This window comes from Halichoerus grypus, chromosome 2 (genome assembly GCF_964656455.1).
Source record: "Halichoerus grypus chromosome 2, mHalGry1.hap1.1, whole genome shotgun sequence".
NCBI lineage: Eukaryota > Metazoa > Chordata > Mammalia > Carnivora > Phocidae > Halichoerus > Halichoerus grypus.
Genome location: NC_135713.1, coordinates 13,939,739 through 13,959,474, shown reverse-complemented (window position 1 = coordinate 13,959,474; position 19,736 = coordinate 13,939,739). Strand labels below are relative to the sequence as shown.

The following is a 19,736-nucleotide window of genomic DNA, read 5'->3' as shown; positions in this document are numbered from 1 at the left end:
TAAAAATAAAATTTTGTTTTAATTCAGTAGAATATGACAGAAAAAGAAAAATAGGGGCATGTCTGTCAATTAAGATTGTCATTAAACCTTTATAAGAAAAACGTTTCTGTGCTCCAATTTGCTCCCTTCCCATTAGAAAGAAGGGTAAACTAGACAATAAGAAGCAAAGTGAAAATTTCACTTTCTCTGCTGGTTCCATCAACCAGGACAGGACTGGGTTTTCCATAAAGAATTAACCACACTCATGTGTCAGGCCTTTTCACCAAGCCTCAGGCATCCGTGTCTTTAGTTTATATCAGGTCTAACTCACACCATCTTGTTCTCACCAGAACAGAACTATCAGTCACCTGCATTTGTATTTGCCCACCGCCATAGATTTGCACATAATGTGTATAAAGGTAAATTCTTTATACCAAAATTCAGTATACTACAGCCACCCCAGCTGAATTCTGATCTTCTCCCTAAGTGTTCCCAATCCAAGCTCGGGCTGGCTTTTCCTGTGACTAGAAACTTCTCTTGATTTCCAATTTCTTTTTTGAAGACCTTATCACTTCCAACCAAAGTACTCAGTAATTGCCACCATAGACTGCCCCACCAACAATGACCAAGATTTGTCTCCTTATTGTCCACAAGCAAAAATTAAGTAGTCATCAATGAAGTAGAAAAAGAAGAAAATAAGACTATTTCTAAGAAGTCATCACATTTTTCAAAATCACATTAAAGGCTTAACCCTAAAGGATTGGATAAGGATCAGATGGAATTCATTCATAGATCCAAAGAAATAATATAATGCTCCAAGGTGGGCTTGGTGAAATACGGAAGCTGCAAAGAAGAGACAGAAAGGTATATATAAACTACTCATCAAAGCATTTTGAACAAGCAACAGGCTTAGCCAGTAGAACCAGAATACTATAGTCCGTGGTCAAGATCTTTCTTACAGTGATGAAAACAAGACTAATTTAGCCTATTGACAGGAAACACAGCAGTACACCAAACCAATGTTCTATGTTCTGATGCAAGTATCCTGATCAGAATTTAGCTTTCCTTACATGCTGACGTACAGGGAAAAAATGCTGAGATCTTAAGTGCTCTGGTTCCTATGACAATTATATCCTTCACGGCAAATGGATAAATTTACTTTCTATGTCCATATATCAGCCTCAAGGTCAATTACTATGAACCTGAGCCTTAGAGATAGATGACTCTCAACTGCCTGACAAAACCAAGCTTCCAAGTCTATATGCCTAAACAGCTTAATAACTCCCTGGCAGGTATCTAGGGGAGAAGGGTGCAGACATAAACTTTTTTGAAGGAGTGAGTCATTTCCTACTGAGATTTCTAAATTCCAACCAGCTCATTTGTTGGATCCATATTGCAACCTACTCCCCTGGCTTCATACAGGAAGGGCCATTTGAATATTCTGCTGTATAGACATCTACTCACTATCACTACCACTATCACCATGTTTGGCTTCTTGGTCACCAGTATCTTCTGAAATCAAATATAAACTTACCATATTCATTGATATTACAAAAATGTATTCCTACTTGAGGTTGTTGCCTGCAACAGAGTCAATTCTTGTTTCTTTGCCTGATTCCCAACCCTCTTCTTTTGGCAAAACTGTACCTAGGGTGTCCATACAGCAATAAGTAGTTTTAAGACAAAATGCTCTTAGATGTGCTGCCTACCTACGAGTAGCCCATTCTAGGTGGAAAATATTGACTCTACTAACCATAGTCTGTACCCCATCAGGTGTCTGTACAAACAGTACCTACAGAACATTATAAACGTGACAATAAAATGGGAAAAGTTGATCCCATACACTACCATGAAAACAATCAAGAGTTCATTAAGCACGATGAGTATGGCGATGGAATGTACACTGAGTATGTATTTCAGATTCAAGTTCCTCCCAAACGACTGGTGATTATTCTCAGCCTGTTATAGATAACAAAAGTGTTCTGGAACAGCTTAGATGTTTTCAGTGTGTCCCTTATTACACTTGTCCTGTGACTCCTGCATTGGACTACCTGCTACTTGCTTCAGGAAGCTTATTAAAAAGTCTTAGACTTACTAATGTACCTGATCAAAACACTACTTTTTAGAAGGGAATGTTTACCAACAAACTTGAACGAAACGCTTTGCTTCTCTCAAACATGAGCATCCAGTGTTAGCTTTGTCTCTAAAACCCAAATATTTCCTGCTCCTCTTTTCATTCTCTTTGAGATTAAGGTTTTCTCCAACCCAATCAAGTTTCCCCTTTGGGATTAGCATCCCTTCTGCTCTATAGACAGTACTGGGCTAGGTACGATGGTAAGAAGTAAAAGGTTGCCCTCAGCGGGCTTCCACTCTATAGGGATATCAGGCAGAGGCATATAAAACAATTCTATCTAGAAAGAGGAACTAAGTCAGTGCCAAGGGATTAGTAATAAATAAAATGCATCTGTAACGGAAGAGATCATTTTGAGGAATAATGGCCCTTAAGATTTCTTAGAAAAAAGCAAGGTCATTTGCACCTCAAAGGATGTGTAGGTTTTAGATAAATAAAGGATAAAGAGGAAAGACCAGCTGGGGCAAAAAGGAGGTTAAGAGGGTTGGCAGGGAAATGGTCTATGTCAGACACATATGGGATGTGGTAAAGTAACTGGCAGAATCCATTTGTTGGTCGTCTCCCCATGAATTCACTGATTTTTGCAAATCAGTGCATTTGCAAAAATCACAGACTCAGAATTTCCATGCATTGCCGAAAAGACTCCATTCTTCCCAAACGCATTACTGAGCAAGGTACAGTTAGCAGGAGGTTTTGCAGGGGAGATAGGGGGTGGAGAGTAATGGTTCCCACGATACAATCACCATTACACAAATATAGACCTCCATTCAAATGGTTTCTTCTCTGGGAAATTTTACTGCTGGAAAAGCCAAGAGTCTTTCTTCCTGAGACTGTACCCCTGGGGTTCTGCCCAGTGGCACCTCCTCCTTTATCTTTTCTTTGTTCTGTGGAAGAACTTCCCTATTTCTCTCCCTATCTGAGTGCCTTCCTAAGGATCACTTCTCCCTTTTAGGGGGACTCACCAACACCTCTTCTTCAAACAGTCTGTCATTCTGCTTTCCAATGCTAAGAAAATGGACTCCCCCCAACCCCATTGATTAGACAGAAAGAGCATTCACTTAGTGGAAGCATGAAAAACAAGGATGGAAAGTCAGATTTTGGCCAAAAGGTAGAGGGTTCTTGGAACTCAAACACTACTAAGGACCATTTAGAAATGTATAAGCAGAGTCACACGAAGAAAAGTGTTTTATGGAAATTACTCCAGGGTCTGTCGTCAGTATATCATGGGTATGCCCCCTGTGCAGGCAGCCTCCCAGGCCCTGGGCTCAGAGAGCCCCACACATGCTCTAATGCCCTGTTCTTGCCGGGTTGAAATTCTTAATTATTTTTGAACTTGGGGCCCTGCATTTTCATTTCACACTGGATCCCTCAAATATGTAGCTCTTTCTGCCGGAGACAGGCTGGTGCCCAGCCCCTAGCAAAACAGCTGGTACATATAGTTACAGATCTGTTAAATGAAAGAACAGGTATTTTCTCAATAAATTGTGCACAGGAAATTGAAAAGGGAGGCTATCAGATTCCAGAGGTCTTTTGCAGATGTCCCATTAGAAGGCAATGTGGCCTGACCAAGGAGAGGTCGTGTGGAGTAGTGGTCAAGGCAGAGAACTGAGTATCAGGAGACATGGCCTCTAGAAGCAAATTTCTCACCACAACACAAGTCAACTTTCTGAGGTTTGATTTCCTCACAGGCAGCTAGGATGACCTCCAGCCTCACTGGGGACTTTTCTAATAACATTTGAGTATAGTCTCTGAAAAACATAACTATGGAAGATATTGCAAAAAATATATATGTACATACACACACACACATATATATAATATGTACATATGAGTGTATAGTCATTTTAAAATATATAGAATTTGAGAAATAAGGAGCTGAGGCCCGCAGAAAGAGGAAAGAAACCAAATTTGCCACAAGAAAATAAACAAAGCTTCGGGACCAGGTCAAGTCCCACCTAATGAGCGTTGACCCAACCCAAGGAAAGTGTCCAGCAGAAAAGAGGCACTCAATAAACTGTTTCTTGAACCAAATGTTTTCATCTTCAAACATTTAACAAAAGCTATAGTTACAATTTCTGGTCACAGTTAACCACATGCTTTCTTTCTCCCTTCATTTATAAGTCCAGAACGATCTATTATTTGTGGTTTGGGCTTATTTACATTCAACTCGCTGAAATGTTATTTGTGAAGAGACATTTGATGCCTAAGAAGATTTGTGAGGCTCTTTAAAGAATATTTATTGTTAGAACCCATGGTGCAGTGTGATGCCAAATCTATAAACACCACAGACCTACAGTCTAAACTTAGCACCAGGTCTTTCCATCTCAAAATGGCCTTGAAGTTGGCAAAGTGTCCATCTCTGCCTTGAGTATTAACGTCCAAAATGCCTCAAAGGGGATAATAAATATTAATATGTATTGGGCAAAAATTTACTGTAGAGTAGATAATTGAATTTGGTCTGTGGTATTGGAGCCATATGCCCTATTAAAACATGCTCAATATCAACGTTTGTGCCTGCCCTGATTCTGTTGGTCCAGATGAAGTTTTCTGGCCATGTTAAATATACTGTTGACAGCCGAAATCCAAATGTAAGCATATGGTTCCTAGCCTGGCTGTTTAATCAAATCCTGATATCCCCATATTTTGTTCATCTCAAAATACACATTCACAACTACTAATATGTTGTCGATATTTCCAATCTACTTAGCAGGCTCCATTACTGTTTTAGAAACCAGCACTAAGTTTTACTTCAAACATTTCAATCTATCACTAATGTAATTTTTTTAATGAAAGTTATTAGTTTCATACAATCAAGTCAAACCTCAAAAATGCAAGAACACCCAGAGTCTATTAAGCCCTCGATTAGGAAATGTCCCCAGTCACCAATTATAATGTTTTCTGCTTGCCAGTGAAATGCCATTTCCAATTTAAAAACAACAAAACAAAACAACAACAAAAAAAACCTCACAAAAAAAACCAAAAAAGAAACTCTGCTTATTCCAGGCCATGAATCCAATACTAAATATCAGCCCATCTGTGTACTATATTATTATTCGCATACTTGTAATGAACATTACTGCTTTACTCACCTACTTATGCCCATTTCTGTTCATTCTGTTATTAATTTGATTTTAAAATATTCTCTACTTTGGTACCATTTCAAAATGTCCTTATTAATGCTATTTACTTCTCCATTTCATCATTAAAATGAATGTAGATATGAAGTTCAAGATCAGGATTAGAGAATGCAATTTGGCAGATAATTTTCCTGCAAATTACAATTTCCTTTGTCTATCAGTGCAAGAGAGACATTGATCCTTCTCTGATATTACCCTTCCCCTTTTGCTGGCCGTAGCATCCTCAGCACTTCTAAACAGAAATCAGACAGTACTCTGGTTTTCTTGGCAACATCACCTTTTGTGACAGTACTCTCTCAGAAATGAAATTTGGTTTAGTAGCCCTATGTCTTGTTTCAAATAACTGAGAAAATATTTAGAAGCTAAGAATAGGTAAGTATGTCAACAAACATGGTGAGTTCGGTGGGGGGGAAGGGAGCTTTCTACTTCTGTCACTTTCTAATCACTAATGTTTGTAATTACATAATAAGGGAAAAGGCCTTTATTCAACATTTAGATAAGAGCTCACATTTCACTCTACTGGAAAGGAATAGAGTAGTGTCTGAAACTCATAGGAGAGAGATTATTATATGTGTCCATATACACATGGTGCTAGGGTCCATTACTGTGCTATAAAATAAAATGCACCCACCACAAAGGGGCTGGGTGCTGCTTTCAGGTAGCAATTTGAAAAATTGTGAACTCCTTCGAAACTGACTGGTTTTGACTAAAGTCGGCCCTCAGAATGAATATAACATTCAAATTGAACCAAGGTAAATGGACATGGTCTTACAGCATTTGCCACTATAATACCCAACCCCAAGGCCCCCTGCTCGTGGACAAGCTGCATCAGCTTGACTGTGCTCAGAATAACCTGCTTCCTCATGGAAATCGCCAGACTCATCAAGCTCACCATAGGCCACCAATGAAAAGAATATTCTATATGCTTAATTCTGTATCCTCATGCCCAAATGGACAACAATATGATCCAGTGTTCCATGCACCACTGTAAGTGTGAAGCCATTAAACAATAAAACCTTAGTGAAGCAGAAAACAGATGGCCTTTAATCTCAGCTCTCAGAGCCAATAGGATGTTTGATCTCCAGAGTGGGGGGTGCATCCCAGAGTGCACAAAGCCATTTATGGGACTGGAAGAGAAAAACACTAGAATAATTTTTATTTTTTATCTTGACCTTTTTAAAATTCTGTTACCTGTGTGTTTGGAATGTACAGATTAATGCATGCATATAATTTATGATTTTATAGATACAATAAGTATATATGTGCATATATATATATATATACATGTGAGACTATGAGTAGGTATGATGATAAGGTTTGGGGGCCCATGCCCCTGGGACAAGAGTTCTATACAAGAATACAAGTTTTCCCAGCACACTTCAACCCGAAACTCTTCTCCCATCAAAATTCAAGACATTTGCAAACCCCTCACCACCACAATATTTCAGAACACTTACACACATTTGGGAGAAGCATTCTGCCCTAATTGTTGTGGGTTTTTTTGAGAGCAGTTCTCAGGGGAGAATATGTCACATTCGAGAAGAATGACACTCCCAGTGTTCCACAGGATTTTGAATTGGCAAATAAAAACAGAAATGGAGCAGTATAAAAAGGGTTAGTGAACAATTGTATCAAAGGGAGGGATGATGGAAGTAGGTGGGAGAGAAGACTCAACCTCTGTGTCAGTGGAACCCAAGAAAAAAATAGGTTGCTCTCAACCTGGTATCAGTAGTACCAGGAATCTACCAGATTAATGTGGGACACACACCTAGTCAAAGTGTATCAGCAGATGATTGAAACAAGCAAAACAACAACAAAAAACAGCTCGGTCAAAAATCTGCACAAATATCTTATCCTAGACATTCTACTCAGAGGTATTTAACACTAACCTAAGAATATTTCAATCAGAATATCACGCCATAGTTCCTGGAAGCATTCGTATGGGCCAAAGTCAATGTCCATCACCTGTGTCTCATTTTCCAGTGAATATCAGTTCTTATCAAAAAAATTGGTCAGATTTAAAAGATATTTCAAGTGCAATTAAAAGATATTTGAACCTGTTGGCTCCCAGTGATATTGGAAGTCACATTCTTGTATAGATAAGTGGCACTTTTTGGTGAATTTCTGAAAGAGGTTCATTAACATGTGATTGAGTCACATCTTGGAGAATGGTCACATAACTTGATGAAAGATTTTAAAAATATGTTTTGTGGGCGCCTGGGTGGCTCAGTTGGTTAAGCGACTGCCTTCAGCTCAGGTCATGATCCCGGAGTCCTGGGATCGAGTCCCACATCGGGCTCCCGGCTCAGCGGGGAGCCTGCTTCTCCCTCTGACCCTCTCCCCTCTCATGCTGTTTCTCTCGCTCTCTCTCTCAAATAAATAAATAAATAAAATCTTTAAAAAAATAATAAAAATATGTTTTGCTCTACCATGTCATTCTCTACTCTGCGATGCTAGGCGAGTGTATGTTATTTACCTTGGAACCACAGAGCTTTGTCATCTCACTTCCTCAGTTCCTCGTGATTTAAGCCAGGATTTGACAAACCAGCCTGCAGGCCAATGCTCTTCTGCCACCTGTGTTTATATGACCTGCAAACTAAGAATGGTTTTCACATTTTTTAATGGTTTGGGAAAAAAAAAATCAAAAGAAAATACGTCATGATATGTAAAAAGTATATAAAATTCAAATTTACCAGCGTCCATTAATAAAGTTTTCTTGAGCACAGCCATGCCCATTACTTTACACGATGTCTATGAATGTTTTCACACTATCATGGCAGAGGGGAACTGTTGTAACACAGACTGATGGCCCCCAAGCCTAAAATATTTCTTCGTGGCTTCTTACTGAAAAAGCATGCTGACTCCCAATCTAAGCAGGCTAAAATCTGACATCATGATTTTTCACCTCTCATTTTAAGTCAGGCTACACTTGCCTTTTTAAAGTCTAGTTGAGTCTTTTAACAATTTTTCAAAGGAGATAAATTCTGAACGGCTTTACTGTGATTAGGTAAGAAAAGAAAGGCAGATTTATTTTACGTATCTAGAACTATTCTAATTGCCCACATGGGTCATTTGTTCTAATGCCTGCCTTTACCTTAATTAATTTTAGTGGGTAATTAAGATGCTAATTGATCCCACAATTGTACCACCCTCTGCATCCCTTTATCTGATACATCCTGATACCTGAGCCAGACCCGCTGATCTTATCAAATGATCTTATCAAAATGAGCTTAAGGACATGTTAAAATGGAATTAGATTGGCAGAGGAGATATTTTGTTCCCCTCTAAACACTGGCATGTGTCCCCTTTCCAAAATAGTATCCACTCAAGAGCTAGGCAGTCCTAGACTGAGGGCACTTTCAGAAATACTACTAGCGTGAAATTATGCCAGAAACATGGCTCCTCACATTGCACATGATCTAATGGGACAGCGGACTGTCACACAGCAACTCAATCTCCTTAAAAAAAAAAAAAAAAGGGGGATAAAAAATGGCAACAAAACAAACTAGATGTGATGAAACATATAGAACAGGCATGGGGTTTGTGTCTTTTCTCTTTATAGTTTTTATCTCCCCTTTGAATATCCTCTTCTCTTTCCCTCCCAGCCAAGTGCTACTTCAAGTCAGAGCTTACATCACTGCCATAACGATGTCTTTTCTCTGTTATATCAAAGCATATTGCATGTGTCCTTATGGAAACACTTGTCACATGATACTACAGCTACTTTTTGCTGTGTTGCATTTTTAATTTGTCTGTATCCTCAGTTGGATGATTCGCTTTTCAGAGGAGGACCCATATTCTTTGCATCTTTGGTTCTCAACACCAGCCCAGTGTCAGGTGCATAGTAAGTACACAGTAAAAAGTAAGTGAAGTGATTTAACTTTTTTCTCTTTTACAATTTTAAATATTTCTTTCAATAGACAGTCATTCCTCATTATCATTCCCACTAGTGAGATACTGATTACAACCCTACTCAAAGCAAATACTTAGCTATAAAATGGAAAAAAAAAAAAAAACTGATGTATTTCATCGAAGTAATTTATCATTAAAAGATTAAAATACTACTTACAGTATCATAGTGATTAACCGTTAGAGGGGAAATCAGAGTGTTCTCTCTCTCTTCCCCACCTCCCAAATCCCTTCCCCTGGTAAATACATTGTACATTGGTAGGAAAGCCTGAGACATCCACAACCCTTTCATATACCACCCAGGGCTGGTTAGGAACTCCCGCCCTCTCGTGTGTTGTGTGTCTGGGGAGAGGCTGTGCCATCCACCACACAGGCCAGATCGTCCGCCCCCAGCCCTGCAACCAGCCGAAACTGGGCAGACCCCTCTCCTGGACCCTTGACTCTCCAGGGAGAAGCACAGGATTTGAGGATGGATGGACACTATTGGCCACGGTGATAGTGTCCAGGCTGCTTCTGCTAAGTGACTCCAGGTGCAACTTCTGATCCCAGAATTGTACTTTCTCTTGGTTCCTGGCCATTCCGAGATCTGGCCTTGCAGCCTTGCTCTGACTCTCTAGCAATCTTCATCCAAAAAATTCCTAAGATGGCAAGTGTTGCTTTCTCTGGCTCACAAACAAAAGTCTTGACTGATAAAGGTGGTACCACATAAGACTATGCAAGCTAAGCTTAAATTGAGCTGAGTTTAGAAAAATGTCAGTGTATTTAGCAAATAATAATAATTTTTAGTAGTAATTATTTATTATTTCATTTCATTTCATTATTATAGTTTATTATTATTGTTGTAGTTTGTACATAGTAACCCTTCACTATGTGCATTGAATCCTCACAGAAGCCCTTTGAGATGAGGCAGTTCCCTCATTATCATCTTCTGTGGGTAAGAAAATGAAGACAGAGAGAGGATAAATCAGTGGTGTAGGGTCACATGGCTCATAAGGATGGAGCTTGGCTCCAAATCTAGGCAACCTGTCTTTATATTATTCATTCTCAATAATAATAATAATATAATCATTATTATTAATACCTGATATTTATTATGCACTTACTACGTATAAGTGCTGATGATTTATTCTTCACAATCTTGTATACCTTATAAAGTCCCTTCTAATCTTATCATGTATAATCCTTATTTTACACATAAGAAAACTGAAAAATAATAAGATTAAATGACTGGCCCAATTTACCATGCTAGGAATTGGTAAAACCAAGATCTGAACTCAAGCAGTCCCCACCCATACACACCCACTGGCCATCACGGACTCTCAGACAGGAGCTTTGCCACTGTGGAGACTCAAGCTCTAAAGCTACACTTGGATGAATTAGCTATGTGACTTCAGTTGTAACTTAGTTCCTTCACCTGTGAGATGGAAATAATATAAGCCACAACTAAGATAACATACAAGGCTTTTATGAAAGAAAAATAAGATGTGATTTTCAAGTGTTTTGAAAAATGCTATTCGTGTGAACAGTTATTAGATTGTTTATGTTTAGAACTTTGAAAGGCTTTGCCGCATTGTTTATTGTTGTCGGGTTGGGGTATCTAAAAGAAATGTATGCATGGACGAGACCTATTTATGAAACAGCACTGAGTCCATTTTAGAGAGCTAGAACGTTCAGAATGCATAGGACAGCTCACACAACAAAGAACTATCCTGCACAAAATGTCAGTAGAGGGGTACCTGGATGGTTCAGTCAGTTAAGCGTCTGACTTTGGCTCAGGTCATGATTTCAGGGTCCTGGGATCAAGCCCCGCGTTGGGCTTCCTGCTCGGCAGGATTCAGCTTCTTTCTCTCCCTCTGCCCCTCTCCCCACTCATGCTCATTCTCTCTCTCTCTCTCTCTCTCAAATAAGTAAATAAAAATTTTTTTTTTTAAATTTCAATAGTGACAAGTTTGAGAATCCCTTGTTAAATCCCTTACATTGTTGTTATGTAGAACTTTGTTCCAGAAGACACTTTTGGCTGAGAACAGTGTATTTCTGTTTTGCTTTGTGCTTTTCCCTGAATTGGCATCTGGAGATTTTAAAGGACACATATCCATCTGAGTTGCATGTGAATAATTGGTAATTACCCAATGTAATTGCTCTTATGCAGGGCTTCTTGCCCAAATGACTAGGTACAAATGCTACAGATGAATCACTTGATACATGATTTCAAATTTCAATCAGGCAAATTGAAAGGAAATTCAAGTGGGAAAATTATTGTTTCTTTCTAAAACATGAGAACGAACACCAAAATATTCAGTAAGGACTCCAAGATGAAGGGGGAAAAATCGTAAGGTGAAGAGAGAGGAATGAAAATATTTCCCAACTTTAGCCCTGAAAAGAAGAGAGAGGAAAGTACAGCTCAGTCAAAAATAAGATTCCTCTCCTAACCGAGAAGCAACCTCTTTTATTCCAACCCCCAATTTTTTCTCTCAGTACATACAATCCAAATGACCAACACTGTGACTGAAGCTCAAAGAGATAGTGCATCACATTGACTTCAGATTCTCAGTCCTCACATCCAATATATAACCGATGCTGCCACCGCTGTCCTTGGTCCTGAGTCTCAGTTTCTCCAACCTCATCCCCAATGGCCAGGTTTGTCCCAAGGTGCCATTATGGTACGTTAATACCCGCAACTACTTAGACCATTAGCAAGTACCTACTAAGACTGCGCTCCCAGAGAAGTGTCTGAATATAGATAGAATGAGTCCCTAGTTCCCTGGGTGCACATACCTCCACTAAAAACAAAAGAAAGCAAAATAATTCTTCCATGCCTTAAAATTTATAACTACATCATGTAAATGTCAAGGTAAGCATCAACATAATTTAGAAACTATGTCAAAGATGAAAGCAGTATGATTAACCTCCTCATTATCCTTCTATATCATATCAGATCGTATACCTATAAGATAGGTTGAAATATCTTGAAGCATTTCTTAAAAGAAAAACATGATATTTTCTTAAAGAAATTAAATACTGACACCAATTTATAATAGGAAACATATAGTATAATACAAATATCTTAAACTTTATTTGTTTGGAAATACTATTGTAAATGAAACCATTTTTCTTTCTTTCTTTTTTTTTTTTTTAATAAGGCTCTGCCAGCTTTATTGCCAGATATTAGCTTTCATGTATCTCTTTCCTGGCCTTGTGGAATCATTCTGTAGATAATATGGCTATTAGAACAGGGGCTCTGCAAAAGGCTACCCACCTTCCAAGCCTTCTCTCCAGTTTCTGAGCTGTGTGATCTTGGACTTTCCTTAATCTTCTGCATCTTAATTCTTTTATCTGCCAGATAGGGATAATAATAGCATTTCATAGGTTATCATGAGGATCAAGTGAGTGATTTGGGAAAAGTGCTTAGAACAAGGCCAGGCACATAGTATTTCATCCTATGTTAGTGATAGTAGTGGTAGGAGTAGTGGTGGTGGTAGAGGTCGTAATAGTAACAGCATTATTATCATCCACATTAGCATTCCTGTTCTCCATTCAAGACATCTTATCTTGTTGCAAGACTTTTGCCTCTGCTACAAATACCACTTATAATATCATGCTCTTCAGCTGTCGTTGTCCATATCCAGTGAATGCTAGAGGAATCACTCTCTAGTCTGGGAATAGGACATTTCCCATGTTGATTTTTTTCTGAACATGGAAACAGGCTCCTTTTTCATTCCCTATTTACAAGTGGAATCAGGTGACAGATTTTAATAGGCTCTGCTGGAGGTCAGAGACCGTATATGAGGTACAGAGTGAGCAGAACAATTTATAACTTACAGACCTGGAAGCCTCTTCCATTTGAATAGTGGTATCATTGCTCCCATCACATGCCCAACACTCCCTTCCCTGGATCTACTCCAGAAGTCTTCATGCTTTAGAATCTAAAAGCAGACTCACTCTTAACCCCCAAATGAAGAGATGTTTTTTACTTCCCCTCTGTTTTATGTTCTTCTTCCAAATCCCTCTTTCAAAATGACTGACAATAGGGGCACCTGGGTGGCTCAGTTGGTTAGGCGTCTGCTTTCGGCTCAGGTCATGATCCCAAGGTCTGGGATCCAGCCCCCATGTCGGGTTCCCCACTCAGTGGGGAGCCTGCATCTTCCTCTCTTTCCCACTCATGCTCTCTTTCACTATCTCTATTTCTCTCTCTCAAATAAATAATAATTTAAAAAATCTTTAAAAAAATGATTGACAATAAAAACATTGAATGTCCATGGGAAGCCTGATAGCAGAATGGTCTAACCCTATAAACTCAAAAATACAAGTAACATTTTCTATTAAAACTCTACAAATTTAGAATAGATTCAGATAAAACTGGCAAAATGGGTCAATTTGGAAGAAAAGTATACTTCAATTTCAAACTCTTACTACTTGGTATCCAAAGTTCAGGACATGAATAGATTCAGATTAACTCACATTGGTCCTCATTATCTGAACTCACTTCTGGAACTCTCACTATCCCACCTTAGAGACTGAATAGATCTGAATAGCAAGGGATAAATGCATTATAATAATAACATAGTTTAAAGTTGGTATATTTCCTAGAACGTGGAATTTTTCATTCTTACCTATGTTCCCCTCATTAAGGTATAATATACAAACTTACTTAATGAAGCTGGCATACTGTAATATAGAACTCTAGAAAGAGAGCACACCAAAAGGAGAGAGAGAAAAAAGGAGAGGAAATATAAAGAATAATCGGTCTCCCATGTTTGTTGTCTTTGGTTAAATGAGCATAATTTTGGATTACTATTTCCTTGCAAATAAAAAGCTAAAGATAATCAAATATAATATGTGATAATATACGTTCCTGTTCTTTGAAATGCCTGTTCCTAAGAGGAAAAAGATTAAAAATTTAACATAACATCTGAGGCCAAAAAATCCTTAATTAAAAAATCTTTCTAGTTTATTCTATTTTTCAGATTATGTCTTTGATCAGCTTTTACCAAAATTAAGGTTTTGATTTATGCCATGTTTTGGATTCTTTCAATGTGATTATAAAAATACATCAATCTAAGAATGAATATGAAAGGGCCTCATTTTGCTGACATTAGCTAAAATGATGCCATTTAGAATATTTTTTAATTGTTTTTTCAGTAATTAAATAATAGAACTAATGTATATTCATGTGTCCATGAGCCATGGGACTAGAATAATTAGTACTACCAGCAGAAATCACGGCCATTGCAAACCTTCTGCTCTCCCCTGAGCCAGGTGATTCTTAGGACTCAGTCCCTTGAGTCAGTGGGTGGATCGGCCAGCTTAGAGAGAGTGAGTCAAATGGGAAATAAAGAGTCAGATCCCTGGGAAGGAGCACAAACCATGCAGAACAGATGCCCACACAGATGGAGGAAGCGGGGATGACCAGTGACCAAAGTATTCAAAGGACTTTGGGGTTTCTTGGACACAATAAGCTAAATGAACACAACATTAGAAAAATAAGCAATGGAATAGAAGCATGACACCTGTATCACCATAGGCAGATGATTTAACCTACACAATGCTCATTTTCTCACCAGTTAAGTAAGAAAGTTAGACTAGCTGAATTGTAAATCTTTTTAATCCTATAATTCAATGGTTTTATACAAATAACTTCCTTTTACTCATTTGCATATAAAAACTCTCAACTATATTGGTTAGTAAAGGAAAATAGTGAACTACAAGATAAAAATAATCATCTAAAATGAGCTTTAGCCATCATAGTATGATGGCATTTATGGCAATAACTTTCTATTATGTTTTAAATACATTATTTTTTGAATTAGCAATTTCACATCAAGGATGAATTGAAAAAGACAATAGGTGACCCAGAGGCAAATGAGTAAGAGAAACTAAAAAGAATAAACAAATCTGTGTTTGTATCACATCCTTCTCATAAGTCATTACAAAAATCCATAAATTATGAGCTCCTTTATCTTGAGCCATTGACCTTTAGACGTTGCCCAGTCCATGTTGATAAAAATTCATCCGTTTATAAATAAGCCACTATTTCTTGAAGCACCTTGCCATCATTGTTTCATTAGCAATGAAGTGGAAATGAAGGCAATTGATTAAAGGTTTTCATATAAAAAGAAATATGTAATATTTTTAACTTCCCACAAATTCAATCTAAAGGTATAGTTTCAAGATCATAAAGTAAAGATAAATGTGACATCACTTTAGGTAGAAGAAAATTAGATATCAGATCCATTTATTTGAACTTGATTTATTATGTAACCAATATGTTAATCTACTCATCTTCTGTCCTGAGGTCACAGAATTTGTTTAAATTTGCACCATTTAAAGAACAAAGGTGAGTTTTTCCACTTTCATAATGGTTTCTGTAGGATCATTTGTTCTCTGAGTCTCATTTTGTTACAAGTATTGAAATCAAGTTTGTTTATGGCAACTGTTGGTTTTCATTGGCCATATCCAAATTAGTCATATAGAATGTGGGCTCTTTATGGTACATTGCAGTAAAAAGAATTGTCTTTTTCTTCTTATTCTTTAGTAGAAATTTACATATTATTACTTGAACTACTTTGACATTGTACTTTATGTTATTTAAACTGTTAACCTTTTTGGCATGCAGCCTTCTAAGCTGGATGACTGATCCTACTACTTCATTTTTATGAATGTCAGAATATCATTGTGTTAAAGGAAATCTCATTTTTATTACCTGGGTCCAACAAATGAGGTGGTTGCAGATGTGTTATGTGCAAGCCGTAGGTGCTAATAAAATTCATTTTCTGGAAGGAATGAAAGCACACCTAATAAGTCATCATTTCCCTACTGGTATTAGAGCATGAGCTGCATACTCGAGCAAGGGCAGAGAAGAAGGGATAGTAGTAAGGCAAATAATTTCCTGGAAACTCAGAGTGCTCCCTCCAAAATATAAGCAAAAGAGCAAGAGTTCTAAAAAGACAAATATATTTCAACCAAGTGATTTTCTTCTGTTCTTTCTTCAGTGTCTTCATTACTTAACTAATAAGTTTATTTTTCTGGATTGGTTCTTTAGTGTTCCTGCAGTGTTAATTTTAGAGGGACTTTAAGCAAAATGTTCAGGTTTTCATGTAAGTCTGGAAAGTCTCCTTATACTTTGTCACCAAATAAATGCCTACTTTGCATGTTTAGATCCCAAGAAGTTTCTGGATAAGATTTTTTAACCTGTCCTTTAGACGGGTTTGGGAAAATCGAGTTCCCACCCTTTGCTTGACCTCACTTTCTGCACTAGGCTTCTTCCGCACATAACTGCTTTTAAAAAGTTGTGACTGTTTCTTTTAATGATGGCAACAGAATTTTTTTTCCAAATGCCCTTCTCTGACTTTGCTCCCAAAGAAAAAGGTGTCATGGTAGATGAAGCATAAAAAGAAAAATTCTTTTGAAAATTCTTCAAACACCAAATACCTCTTAGAAGTTTCATCTAAAGGTAAAGAAAAATAATTAGAGGTATAATACATCGTTTTCTCCAATCATGCTTCTAATTAGCAAAGTCCTTTCCCCTCTGGAGCTACTAAAGGAAAAAGCCCTAGGAAGTATTTATTGACATAGCCTACACTGGTGGGTGCTGATCAGAAGTCATTCATGAATATCAGGAATATCAGATTTTTTTAAGACATTGCTGGTCACCAACAGAAAGAGGTAGATGAGGGCTACTGTGTTTCTCTCCTGCAATAGCACATTCATAAGATTGCTTACAGTGAAAAAAGCCTCTGATGGAATTCAGCCATGCCGACTGGAAGGTAAAAATAGTTACATATCCATTCACACATACAGTCATGTACCTGTTCTAAAAACCAAATCAAGTCTTTACTCTTTGACCTTAGAGGCACATAGACCCCACTTTGTCTAATAAGTTCATTCAAAGCAGATGTGACAATATCCCAGCAGCAGGATTTGGCTAATGAGCTAGGCAGAATCAACCTCCAAGATCCTCTGCATGCAGCAGCAACGGAAATGATGGGAATCCTAAGCTTACAGAGCACTATCTAGCAGATCTGTCAGCCTCACTAGATTCTTACACCCTGTTCACACAAGGGAGATCATCACTGCCTAATATTCCTATCAAAAGTCCAATGGCATTCTTTACAGAAATTAAAAAAAAAAAAAAATCCTAAAATTTGTGTTGAAACACAAAAGACGCTGAATAGCCAAAGCAATCCTCAGAGAAAAGAACAAAACTGGAAGCATCACATTTCCTGATTTCAAACTATACTACAAACCTATAATAATCAAAACAGTATGGTTCTGGCATAAAAATAGACACATGGACCAATGGAAGAGAATTAAGATGCAAGAAGTAAACCCCTGCATATACAGCCAACTAATATTTGACCAATGAGCCAAGAATACTCAGTAGGGAAAGGATAGTCTCTTCAAGAAGTGGTGTTGGGAAATCTGGACAACCACATGCAGAGAAATGAAAGTGGACTCCTATCTTACACCACTCACAAAAAAAACAATTTAAAATGGACTAAAGACCAAACATAAGACTTGACATCATAAAACTCCTAGAAGAAAATCAAGAGGACAGCTCCTTGACATTTGTCTCATCAATGATTTTTAGATATGACACCAAAAGCACAAACAACAAAGAAAAAAACAAATAAGTGGAATTACATCAAACTAAAAAGCTTCTGCACTAAAAGAAACAATCAATAAAATGAAAAGGCAACTTACAGGATGGTACAAAATACTTGCAGGCCATATATCTGGTACGGGGTTAATATCCAAAAAATATAAAGAACTAATACAATTCAGTAGCAAAAAAAAAAAACAAATTCAAAAACCAATTTAAAAATGGACATGGGAACCTGGGTGGCCCAGTTGGTTTAGTGACCAACTCTTGATTTTGGCTGAGATCATGATCTCAGAGTCCTGAGATCTAGCCTGGCATCAAGCCCTCCCCACCCCCCAAAAGCCCTGCCTCAGCCTCCACGCTGGGAGTGGAGCCTACTTAAGATTCACTCTGCCCCTCCCCTGCTCTCTTTCTCTCACTTAAAAAAAAAAAAAATGGACAACAGAATTGAATAAACATTATTTTAGTGGCGCCTGGGTGCCTCAGTTGGTTAAGTGACTGCCTTTGGATCAGGTCATGATCCTGGAGTCCCAGGATCAAGTCCTGCATCAGGCTCCCTGTTCAGTGGGGAGTCTTCTTCTCCCTCTGACCCTCTCCCCTCTCACATGCTCTCTTTCTCTCTTATTCTCTCTCTCTCAAATAAATAAAATCTTTTTAAAAAAATGAATAAACATTATTTTTTCAAAGAATGACCAATAGGTACATGAAAAGATGCTCAACATCTCTAATCATTAGGAAAATGCAAATCAAAATCACAATGATATATCATCTCATACCTGTTAGAATGGCTGACATCAAAAGACAAGTGGTAACAAGTGTTGGCGAGAATGTGGAGAAAACCCTGTGTACTGTTGGTGGGAATGTAAACTGATGCAGCCACTATTCCAAACAGTATGGGAATTCCTCAAAAAAATTAAAAATAAAACTACCACTTCATCCAGGAACCCCATTCCTGGGTATATAGCCAAAGGAAATGAAAACAGGATATTGAAGAGATATCTGCACTCCTATGTTTATTGTAGAATTATTCACAATAGTCAAGATATGGATACAAAATAAGTGTGCATTAATAGATGAATGGATAAAGAAAATGTATATATATATACAATGGGATATTATTCATCCATGAAAAAGAAGGAAATCCTGTCATTTGTGACAACAGGGATGGACCTTGAGGCATTGTGCTAAATGAAGTAAGTCAGATAGAGAAAGATAAATACTGTATGATAGCCCTTATATGTGGGCTGATTTCATAGAAGCAGAGTGCAATAGTGATTATCAAGGGCTGGGGCTTGTGGGGGGAAGGGGCAGGAATGCAGAGATATTGGTGAAAGGGTACAAACTTCCAGTTATAAGATGAATCAGTTCTGGGGAACTAATGCATTGCGCTGTGATTATAGTTAGCGATATACCATATTATATACTTGAAAGTTGCTAAGAGAGTGATCTTAAATGTCCTCACCACAAAAGAGAAATGGTAATTATATGACATAATGTATGTGGTATTAGCTAACACTATAATGGTAATCACATTACAATATATAATTATATTAAATTAACGCATTATACACCTTAAACTTACACAATGTTGTATGTCAACTATATTTCAATAGAGCTGGAAAAAATATTTCCAGCCAATTCACATATTTTGAGCATAATTATTTCACCAGTGTCCACTGTGCAAATTTTTTAACTTTCTAGGATTGATGAGAAAAAAGTTAGTCGGGACACTTTTATTCAGCCACCTCTGGAGACATCAGGCTTTAGTTTTTCAAGTGCTAACCAACCACTTCTGGATATATATTTCTGGCTAGAATACTATAAATGTTAATTAATTGGTCCAAGAGATAGAGTATATCCGTATGTGTTTGTGTGCACCCCACTGACTATGCCGAAGTATCTCAAAATAAATCACATTCAATATAGTAATTTTTGAGATTCAGAATGAATCACTCACTCAGCAAAAATTATGGATTTTCTG

The 19,736-nt window shown here is 37.7% G+C and overlaps 1 long non-coding RNA gene across 5 annotated transcripts in view; it reads right to left on the bottom strand.

Moving 5' to 3' along the window:
• Window positions 1-19,736, bottom strand: part of LOC118543617 (uncharacterized) — an 87,619-nt gene that overhangs the window by 48,382 nt on the left and 19,501 nt on the right. For 4 of the 5 annotated variants that reach the window (XR_004921167.2, XR_004921165.2, XR_013445500.1 and 1 more), the window contains exon 2: window positions 7,724-7,843. This is a non-coding gene — a long non-coding RNA (uncharacterized LOC118543617). Of the gene's footprint in view, window positions 1-7,723; window positions 7,844-12,412; window positions 12,493-19,736 lie in introns of those variants that run through there. The other variant, XR_004921168.2, reaches the window with a different exon arrangement.